The sequence below is a fragment of the Amblyomma maculatum genome, chromosome 4, assembly GCF_055883805.1.
Source record: "Amblyomma maculatum isolate TAMU_Amacu chromosome 4, ASM5588380v1, whole genome shotgun sequence".
NCBI classification, from domain to species: domain Eukaryota; kingdom Metazoa; phylum Arthropoda; class Arachnida; order Ixodida; family Ixodidae; genus Amblyomma; species Amblyomma maculatum.
In genome coordinates this window covers 192,176,531-192,202,362 of record NC_139347.1, presented here as the reverse complement: position 1 = coordinate 192,202,362, position 25,832 = coordinate 192,176,531, and the positions used below count along the sequence as shown (strand labels likewise).

The 25,832-nt window shown below is 51.5% G+C and overlaps 1 pseudogene; it reads left to right on the top strand.

The window, feature by feature from the left end:
• The first annotated feature begins 2,576 nt into the window (after positions 1 to 2,576).
• On the top strand, positions 2,577 to 24,910 carry LOC146193904 (uncharacterized; annotated as a pseudogene).
• The last annotated feature ends 922 nt before the right edge of the window (positions 24,911 to 25,832 follow it).

Genomic DNA, 25,832 nt, shown 5'->3' with positions numbered 1-25,832 from the left:
ACGCCTGCCAGAAAGAAATAAGGAGTATAAGGTATGCCGGCCATATCACTGAAGATGCTAAAGATATTCAGCGTGCGGTAGCAGAGCATTTCGAAGAACTGCTTAGCGCTAAGCTTCAGACTGTAGGCGGCTTTCAAACAGATTTTCTAAGACTGATGCCTGCACTGGATGACGAAAGTAAAGCGCGCCTAGAAACACCGATAACGTTGCAGGAGATAGAATCTGCAATAGATGACCTGACACCTGGGAAGGGCCCTGGGCCGGATGGGCTAAGCGCTGCCTTCTTCAGAACTTTTCAGCAGTATGCGGCTCAGTTTATGCTCTGTGTAATCACTGAAGCTTATGAACGTAATACTGTTCCATTGTCGTTCTCTACATCGCACATTGTTCTACTACCCAAGACCGATGATCCGGAGAAATGACTGTTGGTGGGGTCATATCGACCGATTAGCCTCACCAATGTTGACTACAAGGTGTACATGAAGGTTTAAGCAAAACGACTGCAAAGCGTAATAAAGAAATTGGTTGGGTCTCATCAAACGTGTGGCATCAAGGGTCGATCCATTGCCACGAATGTACATGTCGCAAGAACCGCACTAGAATGTGTTGATGCACTCGGGGGTCAGATAGCCATGATGCAGTTAGATTTGGCGAAAGCCTTTCACCGTGTTTCTCACGAAATTCTTTTTTCCATTTTGGAGCATTCTAACCTAGGTGAAGTCATAGTGGAGGGTGTTAAAATGGCTTATGCGAACTGCACGACCCGTATTATAGTGAATGGTGAACTGACTGACAGCATCGCAGTACGTTCATCGGTAAGGCAGGGCTGCCCGCTCTCACCCTTTTTGCACTGTATTTAGAGCCACTTTGCTTGGCTATCATTGATAGCGATCGCATTTTAGGGTTCAAGCTGCAATCAGCACACGTGAAAATGCTAGCATACGCTGATGACATTGCAGTCTTTTGTGCAACTAGAAAGAGCATCTGTGAAGTCACTGGTGTCGTCCAAACATTTTGTGATCAAACCGGATGCAAGATCAATTGGGAGAAAAGCTCTGGGTTTTGGCACGGTGATTGGGACGTGACACCTGATTTCTTCTGTAAGCTGCGATGGTCTGCTCTCCCAACGCGATATCTAGGCGTGCCTTTAAAATGTTATCAAGATCGCAACGTGCACTGGATGGAAGAAACGTCCAGAGCGAAAGAAAAAGCGGATGCGTGGCAAGGAAGGCAACTGTCAATGTTTTCGCGCGCTTCTATTTGCAATGTTTTTCTTATTTCGCAGCTCTGGTACCTCATAAATGTGTTGTGTATCTCACGAACCTCAATTCAGAAAATGCACCGCGTTTTTGCTGTTTTTATTTGGGCATCCACATGGGAAAAAAACCGCCCGGATGAATTTGTTTATTGCTGTTAAAAGGGGCGGGCTTGGCCTTGGACATCTGTTCTTACGTCAGGTGGTTTCGCGATTTATATTCCTCCGTGATCAAAAAGATACCTTTCTAAGAACTGTGATGCAAGTGCGATTGCAGAGGCTGCTCCCTGAATGGATTGTGTCATGTGAAAACATGCCTGGTACCGTGACTGGCTACCTGCGCGAGGTTGTTTCTTCCTGCAAGTTGCTGGAAGTGCGGTTTTCTTTTGATTACCTTTACAATGTTCCCAGAAAAAAACTGTATAAAGATCTCATTGACGTGATGCTGCCGGTGCGTTTTTATCGGGCATTACACTATGGAGGCCCAGGGCAGGAAGTTTTGAAAAGAGTTACGAAGATGCCCGTGAGGCCATCTGCTAAAACGTTCCTTTTCAAACTTAACTCTAATACGCTCCCTGTTAAAATCTGGCTGAATGATAAAGGTATCTTCGTCCCATGGACAACAAATTGCCTGTTGGGCAAAAAGCCAGAAACAATTGAACACGTTTTCTTACAGTGCTGGGATGCTGTCTTTCTATGGGACGTCCTCCAAAGGACAATTAAAAAGGAACTTCCATTAACTCCTTACGGTATAAGATTCCTACCAGTGCAGAACGATGATGCACCTTATGATTTAATTATGCTTCTTGGTCTCCATAGTTCGTGGAAAACACTAATGCAGGTGCGTCATGCAGATATAGATACACGATCTGCGCGTGAAAACTTTGTTGAAAGTGCTGTGTATGTACGCGAAACCTTCAGGAGGCAGCAGGATCCGCCAAAATGGCATTGTCTCTTTGATGAGTTAGTGTACTTGAAAAGATTTTAGCCACGTACGCGTTAGCTCAAGTGTAGTTGACGTGTTTTATAATGTGTATTTTTGTTTTGTGTTTCACGGCAATAAAGAAAAAAAAGTGGCCTAATGGATAAGGCATCGGTCTCCTAAACCGGGGATTGCGGGTTCGAATCCCGCCGAGGGTATGAAATTTTTTTCTCGCATTTGTGAATGCTTCATTATGCCGGCAGATACGCCTGACCTTCACTGCTAATGAGGCCCTTGCGCAACGCTTGAAAAGTCATCCACCGGTTATGCTAAAAAAAAAGTGCCCTCGTGGCCTAATGATTCCACTTCCGGCCACCAAGAGTGACGGACGTGTTTATCATGTGCTCCCAAGGAGCGGATTCAGCGGCCCAGCTGGGCCGTGGTATCAGGAGTAGGGAAAGGCCTGCCAAGGATTATGAACTGGTTCTGCCGCATCTGCCTACAGGTTCGCGTGTTTTGCATACTGCTTTTTTTTTTTTGCATGGCGACATAAAAGCTAGGCCGTACCGAGTGGAGCACTTTCGAGACTCCCTTGCTCGTCTTTCACTTTTGCCGGAAGTGGTCGCCCTCGGAGCATATCAAATGAATCATGTGTGGGCAGTAACGTTTAAAGGGGAAGAGACGAAAGCGAAGATTTTGCAAGCCGAAGCTTTTGAAGTGAAGGAGCACCGATTCGTGGTCATTGACCCCTGCAACCAAGGCATCAGGTTAAAACTTTTCTGGCTGCTTCACGGCGTGCACGACGATGATGTGCGAGCGGCGTTGGCGGCTTTTGGAAAAGTGACCGAAATATCAAGAGAAAAGTGGAAATGCAAGGGTGTGTCGACAAGGCTTCAACGATTCGAACGGTCACGCTGAAGCTAAAAGTAGGCGTTACCATTGAGGACCTGCCGAATCAGCTTCGGGTCACCGAGGACGTCGCTCTCGTCCAGGTGCCAGGCAGAGCCCCGCTTTGCCTCCGGTGCCGGGGGAAAGTACATATACGTCGTGATTGTTGTGTGCCGCGCTGTGGGCTTTGTCGTCGCTGCGGCCATGACGAGTCCCAGTGTGTGCGCACGTATGCCAACGTTGCAGGCCCCGTGCCGAGTGAAGTGACAGGCGAGCACTTGATGGACGCAGTAGACGCCGAGGAAGCTAGCAGTAGAATCACTGAGGATGCAGAGCAGAAAGAACAATCCTCTGAGAAGACCCCTGCCCTTAAAGAACACTGTGAATCAGATGTGATTGTTCTGTTGCCGAATGTTGCTGGGACCGAGACGCCCACGAAAGAAGACGGCAATGCCAGTGCTGTAAGCCCAGCTTCGACTACACAACACAGTGAGGAACAGGGAGGCACTGAAGCTGAGATGCCAGCTGCTTCTACCTTGCCTGTGAAGCGTGTGCACGAAGACAGTGTCAACGAGGGATCAACACAAGGAGGAGCGGAGAACGGTCAGCCTCCACTGAAGGCGGCCCCCCTTCGCCGGTCGGCCTTCAAGCCAAGGCCAAACGTGCCTCCAGACCGGAGAACTTTGTCACCTGTGCCTCCGCCATAGCGGGGGTACCCTTTTCGGTCGAGACGCTACAAGCCCGGTCCATGATCGGGAGCAGCGCTTGGAACGGCGGACGGACTCGCCAAAACGGAAGAATGGTCATCCCGTGCAACAGATCAACCGCAATGCTGTCTTTCTGCAAAAGAGATGCGAGTGATATGTTTCGCGATTTATAATTTCTTGAGATGGCGACCAATTTATCCACTAGCTTGCGCGTAGCGACGCTAAATGTGAGGGGGCTGTCAACGCGTCGGAGACAACAGCAGCTGAACCGCCTTCTGCTGGAAAATGAAATTGATGTGCTAGCAGTTCAAGAGAGCAAAATGGAAAGCGAACAACAAACAGATACAATGGCTGAAATATATCGTTCTAGATATAGTGTTTGCGTTTGTCATGCGGTTGGAAGATCGGGGGGATATGTCATTTTCATTCGAAATTGCATAGAGTGCGTGCAGTCTGTGTTCTCGTGTGAGAGTGGTCGGCTTTTGATATGTGATTTTAGTTTTTCTGGATTGGACTGGAGAGTGATCTGTGTTTATGCGCTTACTAGAACGTCTGAGCGCGAAGAGTTCTTTCACTATATGAAATCCTTCCTAATACATGAGGCGTGTTCTCCTGCTTGGAGACTTCAACTGCGCCTGTAGACCGGAAGATAGAACAACAGACCGTGTCCTTCGTGACAAGAGTGCAGAGTTACTTATTGACATTGTTAATGAGGCAGAGCTTGAAAATGCTGGCTGTATACTGACGCATGAAGGCCAAGCAAAGTTCACGCACTTTCAAGGTAACTGTCATGCAAGGTTGGACCGAATATATGTTATTTATTATTTTATTTAGGAATACTGTCAATCCCGGGCGGGATCGTTACCATTGATTGTGTGCCCTTTTGCTCGGAATATCAAACACTTCAAATGAGGTTTAGTGACCACTCACTTGTAATGATCACTCTAGGCACGGCCGCTCGATGGAAGCGCACTAGGTGCGGCCTGCTACGTCGCCCGAAACCAGCGGGAGGCGCCTACTTCCAGTCGCCACCGTCGCGGAGCCACCGTTCGGGGACAGCCGCACGCGGAGAGCTGCGCCTGGATGCGCTTTGAGGGAGGCGTCGGCGTGGTAGAAGCCTTTTTTTTTAAGGATATAAGAGCTCCGCTTCACATAGTTTGGCAACAAGAATTAGTATACACTGTCATGTCTAGTGTGACCATGTCAGCACTTGGCGCTTGCTCGGCAAGGATGTATACTGGAGTGTACCCCGAAAAACTTATAGTGACGGTGGTTCAAGGCCACTCGATTGGAGAGCTCGCATTACCGTGATGTTCTATTCGGATCCAGTTGTTCGTAACATTAAAATGTGACCCGGCTGTGAACAATTCGAAGCTGTTCAGCTGCCATGGTAGCCTAATGCATAACCACTTAATTAACTATGTCCCGAATTCCGTGTGTCATTTTCACATCATTTACTTATTCCTGCATACAGCTTTTATACACAAATTGATGCCAACCTGTTCTAAGCTGCCAGCGCTATCCAATAAAAAAATTTCCTGCTATGAGCAACCTCTGTGAAAATGCGACATGTAACCAACCTTTCTATCTCATTGTGACAAATTTTACAGTGGAAATATGAAAATGTTTATTAGGTTAAATCTAGATGATAACCTGGGATCTTCGACTCAGTTGGATACCTTAAACTTTGTACGCCAGAACGCTATCCGTCATGGCTTCCCGCATTTCGCATGACCGGACAAAGTAAGCGCGCTTGATAGAGCCGGTGTGCCACAAGGTGCTACATATCTGCGCCGAAAGTTTTTATTACTATTTTTATTGGCTGCTCGCAAACCCATACAATTTTGCTGGTTCGTAATTTTCAATGGAAGAACGCGCATCAAGTGTTGCTGTTGTGAAACTCTTACCTTTGACCACAAGAACGTTCACGCGTCAGTGCGCAACTGCAGCCGAGATTCAGCGAGCAGCCGAGTACGCTCATTTAATGGCCACACAAAAAAGGAAGAAAATTACCAATCACAGACGGAAAACCTTTCTTAGAGAGGTTTATTTCATAGCCATAAACATCGCTCCACTGTTGAGCTGACATTTCCAGACCAGCTCGCTATCAGTGGGGGCAGCAACTTAACGATATCTTGCATAACGCCTTAGCATGGACACGATCATTGTTTTTATAGATTAGCTGCAGGTACTGTGTACAGTGAGAAAACAATTGAAACCAAACGTTTACACAGCTTGCTACCGGACCTCTTCAGACTTCATTATCCTGTTAATAAAGGTGCTCGTAAGCTGACAAAGCTTGATTACTTCCTTTGCGGGGTACATCAAGCCTCCATTGTCCTTGGTTTTCATTAACCTGTAACTGGTCCAGTTGACTATATTTCCTGCAACAGGCTCTTGCTCTACTGACATGTCGCCTCAAAACCATTACCAAATATCGCATAAATTAAGCAACAACCTGGTAGTGATAAACAAAACTTGGGGTTCCCAAGTCTCCTTGAGGAGCCTCGTTATAGTGCCCGCACTTTGCTACCTGCTTATTCACCGTATCCCGTAATTGCTGCCTCTGCCGCATATCATTAGAATGCAGCCTTAAGACACCGCTTTATATGAAATAGGACCCTACGCATAGCTATATAAAGCCCCTCTTTACCGAAGCCGTACGAACGTGCCCTATAGGAGTATAGTGTGCCTGACTTGGGATCTGAGAGTCCCGCTTTCAATAATTCCCATTTCACCCTTACACCTTATTGACTCTCTCTGGTTTGGCAGCTCCTGCCAAATTGATTATGTCATGTGTTCTAGTTGCGCCAAAGGTGTCTGGCCATATCACCAACTAAAATGCCTCTTACCAGAGAGGTTTTTTTTCGACTTTCCGCCGAGAGAGCGGGCGCTGGATTTTCTGTGGAACGTGGCTTTTCATTTTATCGCATCGGCTCAAACAGTCTCAACAGTATAAACAAATGTTGTATGCACAGGCTCCTTTACTTGCAAGGCCACTCGGACTAGCGCGGCAAACTTTAGAACAAATGCATGCTTATATAAAAAAAAAAACCTTCGTAGCTTTTTCTGATATGTTCTCACAACATAACCTGCGAGAAAAGCTTCTGGTGCTACCTCATCGTGTTCATCTTCGTGTTCATCTGCTTCACAACACATCGTTAAAAATCCTAGTTCACTGGCCAGCTCCCTGATAACTAAATAGGTTAAACAACGTGACGAGAACACAGGAAAAGAGGACTACACAACTAGCGCGGTTGTGCCGTCTTCTCCTGTGTTCCCGTCACGTTGTTTGCCTGGTTAACCTAGAATTAATCTCCAACAAGTCCAATCTGCTATCCCTTGTAGTAAATTCTATGGCAGCTGATAGGGCATTATGTTTCAGCATCTGGACTTTTTAACCTCAGCGCTGCTTTCATTTCAGAGGAAGCGAGTGCATTTCCACTCCTCGCTGCTGTCTTTGCCTGAAGCGAGCTCAGCAGATAAATTAGAGGGTCTTTTAAGCGGAGGACGGCGAAAGCCTACCCTGTGAGATAACTTTTGAGCTTGGGTTCGACATTAGACAAAAGTAAAGAGACAACTACGTTTTTTTTGAGGAAAACTAAACAGAGGACTATATTACGTACGAATACATGGCACGTCCGAAAAGGACGGGGTACAAAAAGCTTCTGGCTTGCGTCGCTGACTTGAAACACTTGGCCGCCGTCTTCCTCCTTTCCCTGTTACTTCCGGCGCTCGGCTCCTCAGCTCCGACAGCCCTGCGCCGGCGCCGCGGTGTCAAAATTTATGAGCGCGGCTGTTTACAGAGCGGCGTTGGTGAGTAGCTTTCGTGGAAAGCGCTCCCGTTGCTCCCCACGACCGGGAACGCCCTTTTCATGTTCGACGCTTCCTGTCGGCTTCGCTTCTTCTGAGAAGGTCGCTGCTGGCTGGAAAGACGGAGGCCTGCAGCCGTTACATTTGTCTGTTTCACAACACACTCCCCCCAAATGAGTATACTCATTTTACATTCGTCTCTAGAGGGTAAAGGAGTTGCACCGGTCGCCGTAGCTGCGTTCCCGATGGCATCTTTATGGCGCAAGAACGCACGTGGCCATCTCGACCTTTGAAAAGTTCCACGACGCGAGCGGTATGCCACATGTGCTTTGGTGCATTATCGCCGTGGACAATGACGATGTCACCTACTTGCAGGGTGTTGGCCGGACTTGTTGCCGCTGTGTGAGCCGACCGTAGTTGCAAGAGGTACTCTCTTCGCCATCGCTTCCAAAATGAGTTGACGATAGATTGTCGGTACTTGAAGCGACGAGTAATGTCCGAAGCAGTGGCCGACGGAACACGGGCCAAGCTTGTTTTAGGGAGGGAAGTCAGCCTCCTGCCAGTCAACAAATGTGACGGCGTCAGAATAGATGGCTCACCCGGATCATTTGTCGTATAAGTTAGCGGTGGGGAGTTTATGGTGGCTTCTACATCGGTCAGTACGGTAGCAAGCTCTTCAAAGGCGAGGCTCTGACAACCGAGGATTTTCCGTAGGGCTATTTTTACGGATTTAACCATCCGTTCCCACCAGCCTCCCCACCAGGCTGCTTTTTCAATTATGAACTTCCAGCTGATTTGGCGTGTTAATTTACAGTTACCGCGATATATTTGGTACCAAAGTGTGCGCGAAGGTGCGGGGCATCGACCGGTACCAGTTTTGACCAAGCGGTACGTGATTCTCCCGATTTACGAGGACTTTTCTCTGGTGCGGTGCGGACTTTTCTCTAAGCCTAACGTCGGCCTACCACGAGTACGGCCACCGGTGGCGACGGGCCCGGCCGCTAGGCCTAACCCGGCGACGAGTACGACCAAGATGGCGTCCGAAATGGAAGTGGCCACGTCGATGGAAGACAACATGACGTCAGCACCGAGCATCGGCAGTCTCGGCGGGCGTACGTGCATTGAAGTTCAAGGAGTGGACATTACACCGGAAGAAGTCGAAGGCTGGTCGGCCTCCGGCAAGCGCGTCAAGCAGATCATGGCCGGCAAGGAAAACGGTGAGTCCGCCGCCATTACTCGCCAGTCTAGACCCAAGACTAGGGCCAGCTTTGCTAAGAGAGTTGCAGCCTCGGTAACGAAAGCGGCGAGGATGCCGATGGACATGCCGAAGGAAGACACTAAGATAGTCATGAGACCACGGGGAGGTCTCAACGTAGCGAGAACTGAGGTTTCAATAATTATGTCGGCCGTCATGACGGCGGCTCGAGTAACGAAGGAAGAAGCCAAAGCAGACACCATCTGCACGAACGCGCAACAAAACATCATCGTGGTCAGCACCCCGGACGAGAGGCGTGCCACGCTGTACTCTAAGGTCAAAACCCTTAACGTAGGAGACAGGACATACGAAGTCAGCGCCTACCGAACGGCGCCGGACGGCACGGTCAAGGGAGTCATCCGAGGCATAGCCGTAGCCGACACCCCGGAGGAGATAGCCGAAAACATCGTGAACCCGTGCAACCCCCTAGCGGTGGAGGCGCACAGAATCGGCAATACAACCACGGTGATAGTACTCTTCGCAGGAGAGAAAGTACCGAACTACGTCAAGTATGGCTCGATATTAGTCAGGTGCGGGCTTTACCGCAAGCACTTTGACGTGTGCAGGCAATGCGGCAAGATCGGCCATAGAAGAGACGTATGCCCGAATCCCAACACCAGAGTATGCTTCGGCTGCGGAATCACGAACCCCAGCGAGGATCACAAACGCGAATGCAAGCCCAAGTGCAGGCTCTGCGGGGGACAGCATCCAACGGGCGAGAGGGAATGCAAGAACAAGTACAAGATGCCGTATGTGCTCAAAAAACGGCAATGGGAACGCAAGATGGAAGCCAGGCAGCAACAACTGGATCCGAAAAGCTTTCCGCCGCTGCGAGAGCCGTCTGCCGAGAGACCCCGCGGAGATTCGAGGCAGCGCGACAGCAGCTGCAAGAGGGACAACAGCAAGGGAAGCAGGAGCGCCAGCCGCCACAGACCGTCGCAATCGGGGGAAAGAGTCGCCTGGGCCGAAACAGTCAAGGCAAACATGGCAGAGAAGAGACAACCACCGGCGCAAAACGCCACGAAGTTCCAAGAAGAGAACGGGGTGGTAATAAAAGCCCTAAGAGACGAGAACGGGAAGCTAAAGCAGAGAATCGCCGAACAGGACGCAACCATCAAGGAAATCAACGCGAAGCTAACGACATTAATTGCGATGCAGCAAAAGCAGCAGCTGCTGCCGAAGCCCGAACAAGAGAGGAAACAAGAAGAGATAACCGAGGACGAACCACAGGTCGAGGTGGACCCGAGAGCCACGAAAGCGGCGGGACCGGCTCCCAAGAGGAGAGCCATAGAGGGCGCCAAGGAACGAAAGACAATGGAAAGAATCGAAAAACAGGACGACAGACTCGACCGTCTTGAGACGATCAGCAAGGTAACCAACGAAAGCCTTACTGCGCTCACGCAAACGGTTCAGCAGATGACAACGAACATACAGAGCACAATCCAGAACATGATGGCGCAAACGCAAGCACAGATGCAGACGCAGATACAGGCACAAATACAAGGTATGGAAGCACAGATCATCGCCAAACTGCAGCAATCATGGACGGGACAGCACGTACAGCAACATCCACACCACCAGTGAGAGACCTCTTGGTCTGGCACTGGAACTGCAACGGCTTTACCGGCAAGAGAGCGGTGCTGCAGCAACACTTGCAGCAACTAACGAGGAAACCAGACGTCATAATGATTCAAGAAACACACAGCGAAGAGACGCCGAGACTGCCGGGCTACCGATCGCACGACAGCCCGCCGAGCAAAAGGGACACGTCCAAGGGCAAGGGCAGAGGGGTCTGCACCTTCGTAAGGAAAGGGATCACCTTCGTGGAACACGAAATGATCGGCAGAAGCGCCATCGAACACTGCACGGTGGAAGTAATCACGGGCAAGAAGAGGAAGGAGAGCACTTTCCTGGTGAACGTCTACAGCAATCCGTCCCACGGACAACAGAAATTCAAGGCACTGCTCCACAAGGCAACTTCAGTCGCGGGGAGCAATACGCTCGTAGTGTGCGGAGACTTTAACGCTCCGAGCCAAGACTGGGGCTACCACAGAACGACGGTCAAGGGGAGAGAGCTGATGCAAGACGCTACCGACGTCGGACTGAACCTAATCACGGATCCGGCCTTTCCCACCAGGATCGGCACATCTGTTACGAGAGACACAACTCCGGACCTTACCTTCGTCAAAACTGACGGAGGATCAAGAGAAGCGAAATGGAGAAACACGGGCCAAGAGCTGGGCAGCGATCACTACATCGTGGAGGTCGTCGTACCGCTCGAAGGCCAAGGCAACACCGGCATAAGGAAGCATCGCATTACGGACTGGGACGCCTTTCGAAAGGCGCTATCCGCGGTGCAAGTGGACATTACGGACATAGAGCAATGGGCGGCCAACGTCGTTGAGACGACGGAAGGAGCCACCAAAGAGCTAGAGACGGACGAACGGATAGACAAGATGGACAGTCGGCTGGCCCACCTGATAGAAGCCAAGCATTCCATAAAGGCGAGGTGGCAGAAGCGACGAACCAACCGAAGTCTAAGGAAGAAGATCGCCGAGCTCAACAGGCAGATCGAGGTCCACTGCAGGGTGCTATGCACCCAACAGTGGAACGAGGCCTGCAACGAAGCCGACGGACAGATGCACAAGGGCAAGACGTGGAACATGCTGCGGCACCTCCTCGACGAAACCAAGACCAAGGGCCACCAACACAACAACCTGGCCAGGATCCTACACAAAGCAATCTGCGAACACGGGGAAGACGAGGTCAAGCGGCGCTTGGACGCCAAGTACCTGCCGACCACCCCCACGGAAAGACACCCGGATTACCAAGGCAAAGAGAACGAGACGCTAGATCGCGACATCCAGACCTGGGAAGTCAGAGTTGCCCTGCAGGATCTCAATGGAAGATCTGCCGCGGGTCCCGATCGAGTGACCAACAAAGCGCTCAAGAACCTCAACGAAGCGGCCATCGAAACGCTCACGAACTTCTACAACAAGTGCTGGCAAGAAGGAAGGCTACCCAAGCAATGGAAAGCAGCCAAGACGATCCTCATCCCCAAGCCTGGCAGGCCGCCCAGCATAGAGAACCTCAGGCCGATCTCGCTCACTTCGTGCGTGGGAAAGGTCCTCGAGCACGTTCTCATGAACAGGTGGCAGCGTTACCTGGAAGAATCGGAGTTTTACCCAAATTCCATCATCGGGTTTCGGAACAAACTCGGGACGCAAGACGCCATGATCTTACTGAAGAACGAGATCATCGACGATACGACGGGCACCAAGGACAACAGAGCCGTACTCGGGCTGAACCTGCAGAGCGCCTTTGATAAAGTGAGGCACTCGGCTATCCTGGCCCAAGTATCCAGGCTAAACATGGGCAGGAGGACATACCAGTACATCAAAGACTTCCTGACGGAACGGACCACCAAAATCTGTGCGGGAGACCTGCAGCTCGAAGAGAAGAAGCTGGGCAGCGTCGGAACTCCGCAGGGGTCGGTAATCTCCCCGCTACTCTTCAACCTCGTGATGATCGGGGTGGCCACCCGGCTAGAAAGAGTAGCGGGAGTCCGGCACACCATCTACGCCGACGACGTTACGCTATGGGTACCGGGAGGAAGCGACGGACACATCGAGACAACGCTGCAAGAAGCGGTCAACGCTATCGAGGAGCAGCTGGACGGGTCTGGACTCGTTTGCTCTCCGGCAAAGTCAGAACTGCTGGTGATTCCCCCGAAAGGATCGGGCCGGAAAAGAAAGAATATGGAAGTCAAGTACGAGCGTCCCAAGATCACGGTCAAGACGGCGGGAGGACAAGTAATACCGGAGGTCGAGAAGATTCGAGTACTCGGGCTGCTCATCCAGCGAAACCGAGCCAACGGTGAAACGGTCAACAAGTTCGCGGGCAAAGCGGCTGCGGCAATGAGACTCATCAAGAGGGTGTCCAACAGAAAAGCGGGGCTGAAGGAGGAGAGCCTGACTAATCTCGTTCAATCCTTCGCAGTTAGCCACATAACGTACGTGGCCGCCTTCCACAACTGGAGGCCGAGTGAACGTAACAAGATAGACGCCACCATACGCAAGGCGTATAAGGCGGCACTCGGTCTCCTCGGGGGCACGAGCACCGAAAAATTCATGGCGCTGGGAGTCCACAACACGCTGGACGAAATAGCCGAAGCACAGAGAACGGCGCAACTCGAGCGTCTCTCTGAAACGAGAACCGGAAGACAGATACTGCGGGACCTTGGCCTCGAACCGAGGGAAGGCAAGCAGCAGAAAGACGTACCTATACCAGATAGCATCAACAGAAAGCTCAGGGTCTTCCCGATCCCGAAGAACGTGAACCCCGAGCACAACAGGGAGCGGAGGTTGGCGAGGGCCAGGGCTCTCGTAGACCTCCACGCCAGAGAAGAAGGCGCCGCCTACGTGGACGCGGCGGAGTATCGAGGGAACACCAACGCATACGCGGCGGTGGTTGTCGGGGCATCGACGGGTGCAACGAAGACCGCGGTGAGCGTCCGGACTCGAGAAGCGCACCGGGCGGAGGAGGTGGCCATCGCCTTGGCCGTTTCCGACCCCGGATGCACTACAGTGTTGTGTGACTCTAGAACGGCAGTGAAGAACTACGCCAAGGGTAGGGTATGTAGTGAGGCCGCGCGCATACTGCGCAAGGCCGAAGACGTCGGACGCAAAAGTCCTGTGGTGATCAAGTGGTTTCCGGCCCACATGGGCAGTGACGTGTCGGAACGCGGAAACGTGAACCACAACGAGACGGCCAACTCGGCCGCGCGAGGACTAACCAACCGCGCGGCTGCAAACACGGCCGACTCGGAGTCTTGGTCGCGGCGCAGTGCCAAGGACAAGATGACCACCTTCAACGAAATAGTGAAATGGTACAGACTGAACAGACAGACTATGCCGCCACCTCACCCGGGGCTTACCCGGAAGGAGGCAGTGTTATACAGACAGTTACAGACGGGGTCCCTGCTCACCCCGGTGCTAGCTAAGCACATGTGTCCGAGTGTGCACGCGAGCGACATGTGTAGACTGTGCGCGAAGGAGAGAGCCACCGCGGCTCACATCCTTTGGGACTGTAGAGTAAATCCGCGCGAAGCCAGCGAGAAGATGACGATTCCGCCGCAGCTAGAGGCTGCAACGAGGAGCTGTGATCAAGAGACACAACTCAAGGCCGTCCAGCAGGTCTCGGCAGCTCTAGAGAGGCAGCGACCGAGCGAAACCGAGGAGAGGGGAGGCAGCACCCCCAAGAAGGGGGCGGCGGCCCTCTCGAACCCGCGGAAGTAGCGAGGGACGTAACAAGACCTCAAGGAGCACAACGCACGAGACTGACGTAGTGGCCGCGTCACGGTAAAAGCTTGTCCTCCCTGCTTGGAGGGAGCCTAACCGATTCTGCAGGCATTTTAAATAAAAGTTGTTCTCTCTCTCTCTCTCTCTCTGATTTGGCGTGAACTGCAGTAGTCCTGCGTTTCTCTACTGCGAGCAATGTTCCACAGTGTCTCGATGTCTTTTGATGCCTTCTTAAATGTCAATGCGTTGTCGCTATAAATGACCGATGGCATTCCTCTCCGAGCAACAAACCGTCTCAAGGCCAGCAGAAAACACTCTGTAGTTAAATTGGAGACAAGCTCCAAATGAATGGTCCTCGTTGTAGCGCAGGTAAAAAGGGCAATGTAGCTTTTGGAGCTAACTTTCTTGGTCGTTGTGTATAATGGTCCTGCAAAGTCAATGCCAGTGACATCGAAAGCATGGCCACCACTCACTCTATCGCTTGGGAGAGGCGCTGTTGGAGCGGTCGCCGGCTTTATTCGGTCTCGGAGGCAAACAGGACACCTGGCTATTATCTTCATCGCTACTTGTCGGCAGCTTTGGATCCAAAACTTCTGGCGAAGTTCCGTCATCGTTGTCTGTAGCCCACCGTACAGTGTCCGCAGATGAGCTGCTTGTATGACAAGTTTCGTGATCGCATGGTCTTTGGAAGAAGCACTGGGTGTTTGATATCTTCAGTAAATGGTGAAAACTGAAGTCTGCCAGTTACACGTATCAAACCGTCTGCGTCAAGGAAGAGCTTGAATTGTATTATCCGCGATGATGTCAGTGCGCTCTCCCCAAGAGACAAAGCATTCATCTCTAACTGGAAACACTCCAGCTGAGCCAGCCTTATCCAGTATTTTTCAGCGTCACGTATCTCTGCATCTCTGCTGTTGTGAGGTATGCATGAGTGGTTTTGTTTTCAGTGCGGCAATTTTTCACAAATCTCATGACCCATGCACTGACTCTCAGCAAGCGAGTGTAACTGCTGAAAGTGTCTGCCTGTAACAAAGGTGGCAGATGCGATGCCTCAATCAGGAGCTGGCTCGACTGCTTCTTTCTTTCGTCATCTACTAATACGTTGTCGCACTCGAGCAGACATTTCGATGACCAGTTACCTGCGGATTTAGCGAGCCAATCAGGACCGTTCCACCAATATCTGCTTGTCAAGAGTATCTCTGCTTTCATTCCTCGAGTGAGGCAGTCGGCTGGATTGTCCGCACCCGGGCAGTGGGTCCATTGTTCTGGTTGACTGGCACTTTGCATTTCTTCAACTCGATTCCGCACGAAAGGCGTCCAGTTTTTGGCTGAGCTCTTGATCCAATTTAGACAAATTGTTGAATCAGACCAAAAATACGTTTCCACTTCCTGAGGGACTATATCTTGTAAATATGTTGCCATTCTTGTTTCAATCAGGGCTGCCATTAATTCGAGTCGAGGTAAAGACAGAGTTTTCAGAGGTGCTACACTCGACTTTGCAAAAAGAAGGATGACGCTCACCTTCCCGTTGTCGTCCTGAATCCTCAAGTAGGCGCAGGAGCCGTAAGCCTGTGGGCTTGCATCGCAGAAAATGTGCAATTGCCAGGAAATTCCATTATTGGGCACGATGCAGCGTGGCAAATGTAGTTGCTTGAGCTTCACGAGATCTGAACACCAATGTGTCCACTCAGCTTCCAAATCAAAGGGCAAAGGCTCGTCCCAACTTAGCCCCTTTTCCCACATTCTCTGAAACAATATTTTCGCCCGGACGACAAATGGAGACACAAGACCCAATGGGTCAAACACTCTTGATGACGCTTGCAATACCGCACGTTTAGTTTTGTTGCCTGTGCTCACGCTAGTTAGCACGCTTGTGAGCGATATTGTCATGCTGTGCTGTCATTCACGGGCACCCAGTGAAGGCCAAGTACCTTTTGTGTCTCGTCAGAGGCAGCGCAGTCCTCACTGCTCAGGGCACTTCGTACTGCGGCCGAATTTGAGGTCCACTTTCGCAAGCGCATTCCGGCATTCTTCATTATGTCTGCTGCTTCCGCTGCTATCTTGAGTGCCTCGCCGTCTGATTTCGTTCCCGTTACCAAATCGTCTACATAGAATGATTCCTTCAGTATGTTTGCTGTTTCTTTCAGAGCGCCCGTTTCCTTCTCGAAGTGATGGAGAAGTGTGGCTGTGAGAAGGTAGGGGATTGCTGTAGTGCCAAACGGCACTCTACACATTCTCCATTCTTCTACGTTTGGCAATGGTTCACTGGCAATAGGTAGGCTGCTGTACCAAAGGAACCTCAATGCATCTCGGTCTTCAGGTCGCACACTGATTTGCAGAAACGCCTTCTCTATATCGGCAACAAGTGCTACCTCATGCAGGCGGAATCGCGCTAATATGCGCACCAAGTCACTGATCAGTTTCGGCCCTTTTTCTAGATGATCGTTCAGTGACTCTTTGCCGGGAGCGTGCGATGAGGCATCGAACACTACGCGCAGTTTGGTAGTGGTCGACTCATTTCTGAAAACTGGTTGGTGTGGCATATAATACATCTGGCCGGTCTTCGTTCCCTGAGGAACTCTTTCCGCGTGTCCTGCTTCCATGTAACCTCTAATTGCTGAAGGGAATTTTTGTTGTTCTGCTTGAAATTAGGTTCTTTTCGGTGACTTGAAGACGTGGCAAATTGCACCACAGGTGCGCCCCGTCCAAGACGGTGATCAGAGACGACGAAATATGGATAACGACACTTCAGAGTTACAAAGAGATTAACTGAAGTTTATATACAAAACTTTACAATAATTACAGCAAGGTTAGGCAAAATATACATGGATCTGGCTAGCTCGGCCTAGCCGAAGATGTACACATCAAGCCATAGCTCAGAACATCAGACTGGTCTCTCGGGCTTGGTTCTAAGCCCTCCGTGTCCAGCCCACATTTCAGTTGCGTCCAATCGCCACGAACTTCAACATGATGGGTTCGTGGCCACGTGCAACTTCAGCAGTGTGAGTGAAACCCTTTCCCCACAACGAAAGAAAGAAAAACACAAAACACAAAATGTCACATGCTGTCCACATTCCACTGTACACATTGCCGCGTTGTCACGTCAAGATCATCAAAGCAAATGAGCAGGGTCGTTAGCGGACCGCCGCCGTCTCTCGCCCCCGCTCTTCCTAGAACTTGTAAAGTCCGTGACCTCCGGCTTAGCGGCGGCGCGACGAAAAGACGCCCGGTCAATCGGTCCTCCCGCGGACGTCTTCCCCTTTGTTCAACGTTCCCCATCACTCTTCCCCCGGCGCCGAATGTCACCTTTCTGTCTGGACGCGGTGTGTCTATGAACGGACGTTTCAACCGCGACGGCGGTGTGTCGGCTTGTATGAAAAGCATACTGCAGGTATGCACAAAGCAGCTTAACTTCCCCCTCTTGGGGCATCGATCGCCTGTCAGCCGCCCGGTGACACTCGTCACTCTAATGGCTTTCCCTGCTTTATCCGGTGATTCGCGGCGCCTTCTCGTCTACATGCAGCTAGCACCAATTCATGCTACAAGCAAACCTACCACGAGGTACTGAGTACATAGCCGCTACTCCGGGGGTGCCTAGCGATACCTTACACGTAAAGCCCTTACGTGTAAGGTAAGTAAGGCTTTACTTACACGCCCCTCCCAAGATTTTACAAGGGGCCCAAATGACACCTTTGAAATTACAACCAACAAAAGGTATCGGCATACGTCACGAAACCCTCCTGAGGGTGGTGAAGGTATACCTCTAGAATGTAACCACTGTTACCGCTTCACGCATGCACTCCAACAAAATCTTGCTGAGTGAGAACGGAAGATAGCATGCACACACACAAATATATGACACTTGTTTGAAGTCCATGTTCGTGCGCGGCGGTCACTTCACACTTTCACGCACGTACCCGTTCTGCTCGCGAACAGCACAGAGAACTCAAGTGCATGAAATAAAGGGAAACACCAGAAAATTCGGTTGCACGCTTGTCGACGTCAAACACTGGCATCGTAGGGCATGCAGCATGTCCGTCACGTGTCCCTCACAGTTTCACAGTGTCCCCCACGTCACACCTCACTGAACTTTGTCAGCATTAGAGGTGTCCTCCCTTCCCTGCATCCCGGCGCAATCACCACTGTCTGTCTCCCAGTTTTCGTTTGGTAACCTGGACAGTGCGTCGGCGTTGCCGTGAGCGCTTCCCTTCCGGTGTTCCACCACCACATTATATCTTTGCAGGGCAAGTGCCCAGCGTGTCAACTTTGCGCCCTGAGGGGTGGTCCGGGTGAGAAAAGAGAGGGGGTTATGATCAGACACCACCGCAATCTGGGCTCCGAACAGCCAGAGGTCAAACTTCCCCAGCCCCCAAATCACGGCAAATGCTTCCCTTTCTATAGTCGACCATCGCGCCTGGGCTGGGGAGAATCGATGGCTCGCGAATGCGATCGGTCGCTCGGAGCCATCCTCCGCGCGTTGAGCGAGACAGGCTCCTGCTGCTAAAGCTGAGGCATCCGTGTACAGCCAAAATGGCTTATCCATATCAGGCGTCCCGAGGGCAACGGCTTCACAGAACGCCGTCTTGAGATTTTGGAACGCTCTTTCGGCTCTCGCAGACCATGGGATTGTGTTCGGTATCTTTTTCCTTGTCAGTTCCGTCAACGGCGCTGCGACCTCGGCGTAAGTAGGTACGTAGCCGCGGTAGTAGCCGCACAACCCGAGCACGCTACGAAGCTCCTTTTTCGTTTTTGGCGCCTTCAGTCCCTTCATCGCCGACAACTTGTCGGGGTTGGGTGCGTGGATGCCTGAACCAACCACGTGACCCAGATAACGTATGGATCCTCTCGCCACTTGGCACTTTTCTAGCTTAACCTTTAAGTTGGCTTTTTGCAGGGCTCCAAAGACGGCGCGCAAATGGCATGCGTGGTCCGTCAGCGTATCACTAAAAACAGCGATATCGTCTAGGTACACGCACGCGTAGGCAGAGTGCGGTAGTAATAGCGCGTTTATCACTCGCTGAAATGTTTGAGCTGCATTTTTCAGCCCGAATGGCATGACTTTCCAAGCAAACTGCCCCCGGTGGCAGACGAAAGCAGTGAGCAGCTGGGCGGATCGGGCCAGCGGTACCTGCCAGTATCCTCTCCGAAGGTCGAGGAGGGTGATATAGTGCGCCCTTCCTACGCTCATTATAAGTTCTTGCTGCAGGGCCATAGGATAGGCATCAGCCACTGTCCCCGCATTAAGTTTCCGAAAGTCCACACACATTCGTATGGTTCCGTCCTTCTTGGGGACGCAAACAACAGGGTGAGCGTGCGGGCTTTCACAGGGGAAAATCAGGCCCAATTGAAGCAGTTCGTCAACTTGCTTCCCCACTTCTCCTTTCAAGCTGGCAGGTATGCGGTAATGGTTACCTGGTCTAGGGTTAAATCCCTCTTCTAAGCTGATCTTATGCTCCCATACGTCAGCTATCCCGGGTTTGTCATCGAACAGTCCTTGATACCCCTCAAACACCTTGCGAATTAGGGCACCTCCTTCTATTAGGTGAGCAGTCATCCCCTCGGGGAAGATCGTAGTCGTAGTGAGTGTTGCCCTTGACCTGGGTACGCATTCCACTTCACCGAACGCGCGATCATCGTCAAATATCATCCCGATCGTCATTACGCGCCTCTGGTAAGGTCGTAGTTTGCTGGCGTGTACCAGTTTTCGGCCTCCTCCCGGCATATCCACGAAGTACGAATGCTCGCGGTACTTTTCCACTACACTTCCAGGCCCTTTCCACTGAGGGATCATTTTTCCACGGCGCTGGTCGTCAAACAGCAGCACGCTGTCGCCTACCTCAAAAGACTTCTCCTTTGCCCGTCGATTGAATTGGGTTGCGTATGCGTTCTGCTGCCTCGAGCTTATTAACTCTGCGGTCTCTGCTACGTGCTCTAGGCGCGTCTTCAGTTGTCGCATATACTCTAATGGGGACGGCCCCAGTGTTGCTGGTACGCTCATCCGCCCTGCCCAACTACGCTTTAGAACCGATAATGGGCCAGTTGGTTCTCGCCCGTACAACATCTGGAATGGCGCAACTCCCGTCGTATCGTGTGGCACTTCTCGGTAAGCCCACAAAAGGAATGGAACGAACTTGTCCCATTCTCTTCCTTCCTCTTGGATGACATGGTAAAGCATGTTTTTGAAAGTTCGATTCCACCGCTCTACCGCCCGTTGCTCTCCGGGTGCCCTGGCGTAGAAAACCTCGGGGAACACCCCAACCTCTTCAAAAACTCCTTGGTGAGTTCAGCTGTGAAGTTAGTGCCACAATCGGAGGCCACTATTTCAGGAATCCCTGTTCTGCTGAACACCGTCAGGAGGGCGTCACAGGTAGCTTTAGCACTGAGGGAGCGCAAACACACCACCTCAGGCCAGCGCGTGCACAAGTCGATGATGCAAAGCGCATACCTGTGACCTCTCGCTGAGGGCGGCTCCAGTGGCCCGATTATATCCACGTTAACCTGCTCGAACGGGTCCCGCGGCCTCGTTAAGGGCTCTATGGGTACATTGTCTTTCTGCCGGCGCTCAGACCTCGTTTGACATCCGTGGCAGCTGTTGCAGTACTCGCGTACGTCGCTTTCCAAACCTGGCCAATAAAAACTGTACTTAATTCGAGCTTGCGTTTTTCGGACCCCTAGGTGCCCCCCCAGCTAGCTTCATGTGCTAATTTTAGGACTTCTGGACGCCGGGATTTCGGGAGCACAAGCTGCATTACTTTTTGTCCAAGCAAGTTTTCCTTATGATAGAGCAAGCCATCTATCTCTGCCATGCCTCCTCTCCCTTCTATACCTTGTTTCCAAGCTCCTGTCAATGTGGGGTCACTCTTTTGATCCTTCTGGAAAACTGCATACGCGTTGCTTTCTCCGGTTGTACTAAGAGCCCTGTCTTCAGTATCTCGAGCACCGCCTTTTGTTTCCTTACTGGTTACCGCCTTTACTTCCTGTGCGATAACGACCCCATAGGCTTCCTCTCCCTGCGCGCCTGGCACCAGTTCTGTCAGGTCGACTTTCATCTGGTCTGTGGCTTCCACCTTACTCGCTGCTACAACGCCTTTCATATCACATTCGGCCCTAAGAGACTCCCAGGCTTCCTCCGAGAGTAAGCAATCTGTCCTCGACACAAGTTTGTCGGTCAGGGCGCATACCAGCGGTACTGCCCCTTTATTTTCGGCGAAAATGCCCGAGTCGCGGTCTATCGTGAGGGGGACAATAGCAAGTTTGGCCTGCACCTTCTCCCCAAAAACCGATACCAACTCGATGGTTCCGTGCGGCTTAACCAACTCTAGGGGTACTATATTTTCGCGCACTACTGTGATTTCGGCCCCAGTGTGGAGAATTGCGTTAATCCGTCGGTTCTGGCATGTCAAAGAAATCGGTTTCAATTCGCTCATTGCGACAAATCCGTCCGGCGTCGCTACGCGTGCCGACAGTTTTTCCTCTTTTGTGTGCGGCGCTTTCTGTACTGTTGGTCCCCCGCCGTGTGGGCAGTCAGCCCTTCTATGCCCCATTGAGCCGCACGAGAAGCACCCTTTGTACCTCTGCTTTACGTCTGGCCGCTGCTCGGCTCCTGTCTCTCGCTTAGGGGGGCCCGCGTCTCGCCTTCCTTCTCGCCCGCCAAAGCCTCCCGCGCCTCCCGGTTCACGCTTTTTGACCGCGCTATTCTTTCCTTGGGCCTCTTCAAAATTTTGTAGCAAAGTGGCAAGCTTTGGTGCTTTCTTCCACCTGTCACCTTCTTGCAAGGTTACATAGCGAAGGGTGTCTTCCGAGAGCGTGTTTTTTAACTGGTCGGCCACTAGCAATTCGGCCAGCTCCTCAAACGTATTGGCTCCCCTTGCATCTGCATAGAAGTTAAAATAACTCTGCAGGCGGGTTGCGAACGCTTTCCAGCCTTCGTTGGGTAACTTTTTGGACCCCATGAATCGTCTGCGGTACTCTCCTGCAGAAAGTTTAAGCTCTTCCAAAACCACTTTCTTCAGAACCTCATACTCGCGATGCTGTGCCGGTGTCAAGCGCGTTGACAGGAACTGAACTTTTTCCGCAACTAGCGGGAATACAATGTGACCCCACAAGTCCCTTGGTACCGCGCAAGCCTCTAGCGTATGTTCGACTGCCTCGAACCAGACCGGGACTTCTGCCTCTGCCGGGAACTTCGGGATCGCACCGGATAGCCATTTTGAGTAGCGACCGAACTCAGCGCGAGCGTCGTTTTTCTCCACAACAGCGGCGTTCTTCGCCGCGCTTCCTTCCTTACTTGCTTTAAATTTTGCTAGCTCAAGCTCAAGTTCGAGAGCTCGAACTCTCAGTTCCTCCCTTTTCACCTCCATAGCCGTCTGGCTATCGGGAATCTCAGTAACGGATAAACTGTCCTCAGTTACCACCGTCTCATCTGTAGCGCTCATTTTCCCCGCCTTTCGCCTGTCCGGGTTTAAATGTGCGAACCTGGTGTTCATGCACCCCTCGGAATCCTACACAGACAGTAATGCTTACGCCAAAATGAAGGGCAAAGAGGACTCACTCGCTTGTCGGAGCAGAAAGTGGCTTCCGATCTTCGTCGCCTCTCCTTTGTCCTTCCTACTGTCGTTGTCTCCAGCCTCCTTGTAGCCGATGATCAGGATCGCGATGCCTGCAGCCGGTCCTGATGACGCGCCGCTGCAGCTCCCTTTCGGGATCTTTGTTTCAGCAGCCGGTCCTTTTGACGCGCCGCTGCTTGCTCCAGATCAAGCCCTTGGTGCCTGCAACCGGTCCTCTTGACACGCCGCTGTACGCTTCACCTCGGGATCTTAGTTTCAGCAGCCGGTCCTTTTGACGCGCCGCTGCTTGCTCCAAATAAAACCCTTGGTGCCTACAGCCGGTCCTTGTGACGCGCCGCTGCACTCTTCACCTCAGGATCTTGGTTTCAGCAGCCGGTCCTTTTGACGCGCTGCTGTTCGCCTCAGCGGTAGCCTCTGCCGCTGTCCTTGCTGCTGCTTCTCTTGTCTGCTCTCCTGGAATGCCGCTTCCCTCCTGCGTCTGCGTTTCAGGAACGCCGTCGTCTCTCCCCTGTGCTCCCACAGGGTCCTCGTCGACTGCGCCAGTGACGTTTCGTCGTTCTTCTCGAAATTAGGTTCTTTTCGGTGACTTGAAGACGTGGCAAATTGCACCACAGGTGCGCCCCGTCCAAGACGGTGATCAGAGTCGACGAAATATGGATAACGACACTTCAGAGTTACAAAGAGATTACCTGAAGTTTATATACAAAACTTTACAATATTTACAGCAAGGTTAGGCAAAATATACATGGATCTGGCTAGCTCGGCCTAGCCGAAGATGTACACATCAAGCCATAGCTCAGAACATCAGACTGGTCTCTCGGGCCTGGTTTTAAGCCCTCCGTGTCCAGCCCACATTTCAGTTGCGTCCAATCGCCACGAACTTCAACATGATGGGTTCGTGGCCACGTGCAACTTCAGCAGTGTGAGTGAAACCCTTTCCCCACAACGAAAGAAAGAAAAACACAAAACACAAAATGTCACATGCTGTCCACATTCCACTGTACACATTGCCGCGTTGTCACGTCAAGATCATCAAAGCAAATGAGCAGGGTCGTTAGCGGACCGCCGCCGTCTCTCGCCCCCGCTCTTCCTAGAACTTGTAAAGTCCGTGACCTCCGGCTTAGCGGCGGCGCGACGAAAAGACGCCCGGTCAATCGGTCCTCCCGCGGACGTCTTCCCATTTGTTCAACGTTCCCCATCACTCTTCCCCCGGCGCCGAATGTCACCTTTCTGTCTGGACGCGGTGTGTCTATGAACGGACGTTTCAACCGCGACGGCGGTGTGTCGGCTTGTATGAAAAGCATACTGCAGGTATGCACAAAGCAGCTTAACTTCCCCCTCTTGGGGCATCGATCGCCTGTCAGCCGTCAGGTGACACTCGTCACTCTAATGGCTTTCCCTGCTTTATCCGGTGATTCGCGGCGCCTTCTCGTCTGCATGCAGCTAGCACCAATTCATGCTACAAGCAAACCTACCACGAGGTACTGAGTACATAGCCGCTACTCCGGGGGTGCCTAGCGATACCTTACAGCTGAGTCGTACTTTTCATCATTTCCTTGTTGCTACTAAGGCGCTTTGTCAAACTGCTTAGTCGATGCACCACCATAACTTTGTTATCCGCCAGCTCGGCACAGTCTTCTTTCCATGGCAGCGCAACCTCGTAGTGGTCGCCTGTCCGTGCAATATCTAGAACTGACGGTTCACATGTGTGATTTTCAGGCTTGTCATTAATACCGATTGCATCCAACTCCCAAAATTTCTGTAGTGTAATTTGGTCTGCGGATTCGATTCCAATTTTCAGCACACACACGTTGGTTACCAAAATGAATGCGCTGGTGACGTTGAAAGGACCTTGGAAAGTCCACACTAAGGTGGTGTTCACGGCAGTTAATCCTTCGTCCTCTTTGGAACGCCGAAGTTCTCCTGTTACGAATCTCCACAGGTGGTCTGACCCGATTAGTATGCCAATGCCAGGCACTGCTGGCATGCCGGCGCATAGAAATTTGTCGGCTATCAATGCCCCATTTTTCTCCATCTCTTGTACGAAGTTGTGCTCCACTGGGACCTGCATAACATCGCTGCATATAAATGGTACTTCGACAGCGTCCACCTTCGTTTCTTTTTGGTCGTATTGTCCCTGCAGGCGAAGCTCGACAACTCTACATTTTCGGACATCTGTGTTGGCACCGCCGGATGTGTTTAGTTGGAAGTCCTTCTCTTCAAGACTCTCAGTTTCAGCGTTCGTGAGACGTCTTCTCGGATAAAGGTGCGCTGACTTCCTCCATCCAACACTCCGCGTATGTATCCCTGCATACTGTCCCCAACAGCCCATGTACGGAACGTCTGCAGAGCCACTTCTTTATTTTCTTCTTTGCTAATAGCAGCGTGTACGTTGGCTGTGGTATGAGCAGGTACCATATTTGTCACTCCTGCTTTCGTTATGCTGCTCCCCGATATCCAATTGGGATTGCAAACTGACGACGCGTGCCGCTTTTTGCAGTGCATGCAACTAATCTGTCGTCTGCAGTCTTTCGCTTGGTGGCCCCACTTTGTGCAGCGAAAGCATCGTCTTGCCTTGGCTAGTTTGGTCCTTTTTTCACCGATGGAGAGGGCTGATGGGCAGCCTTCTGTATTGTGCTCTTGAGATGCACAAAAGAAACAGTTTTCGGCCTTGGAAGAATTAGCATGCAGCACCGCGGCACTTGCGGTCGGGGAGAATTTACGTACGCGGGTTTGGCGGTCGTCTTGGGTACTGCGCTTGGGTTTGTGACTTTCATGCACAACATTGGCATTTCCCATGCATCTCTCTCTACTCTCTGTTTCCAATAGGAGAAACTCTAACACTTCTTTAAGTCTTTCCTCGCTTCTTTCGCTTGTCGTAGCTGAGGAATCAGTGGCCAATTCGAGCTCGGCATTTTTCCTTGTCGCTCGGCTAGCCTGTCAATGAAATTCGACCACTAGCTCTCTCGGCAGAACCAAGAAAATGATTTCAGTCAACATTGCCGCATATGTTGACGGGCTGACTCATTCCTTTGAGTCCGCTAACATCAGCTTGCACGTGACCATGCAGACGGCGAAGCCCCCGTACATCACTTGATGACAAAACAGTGGGCAATGCTCTTAAT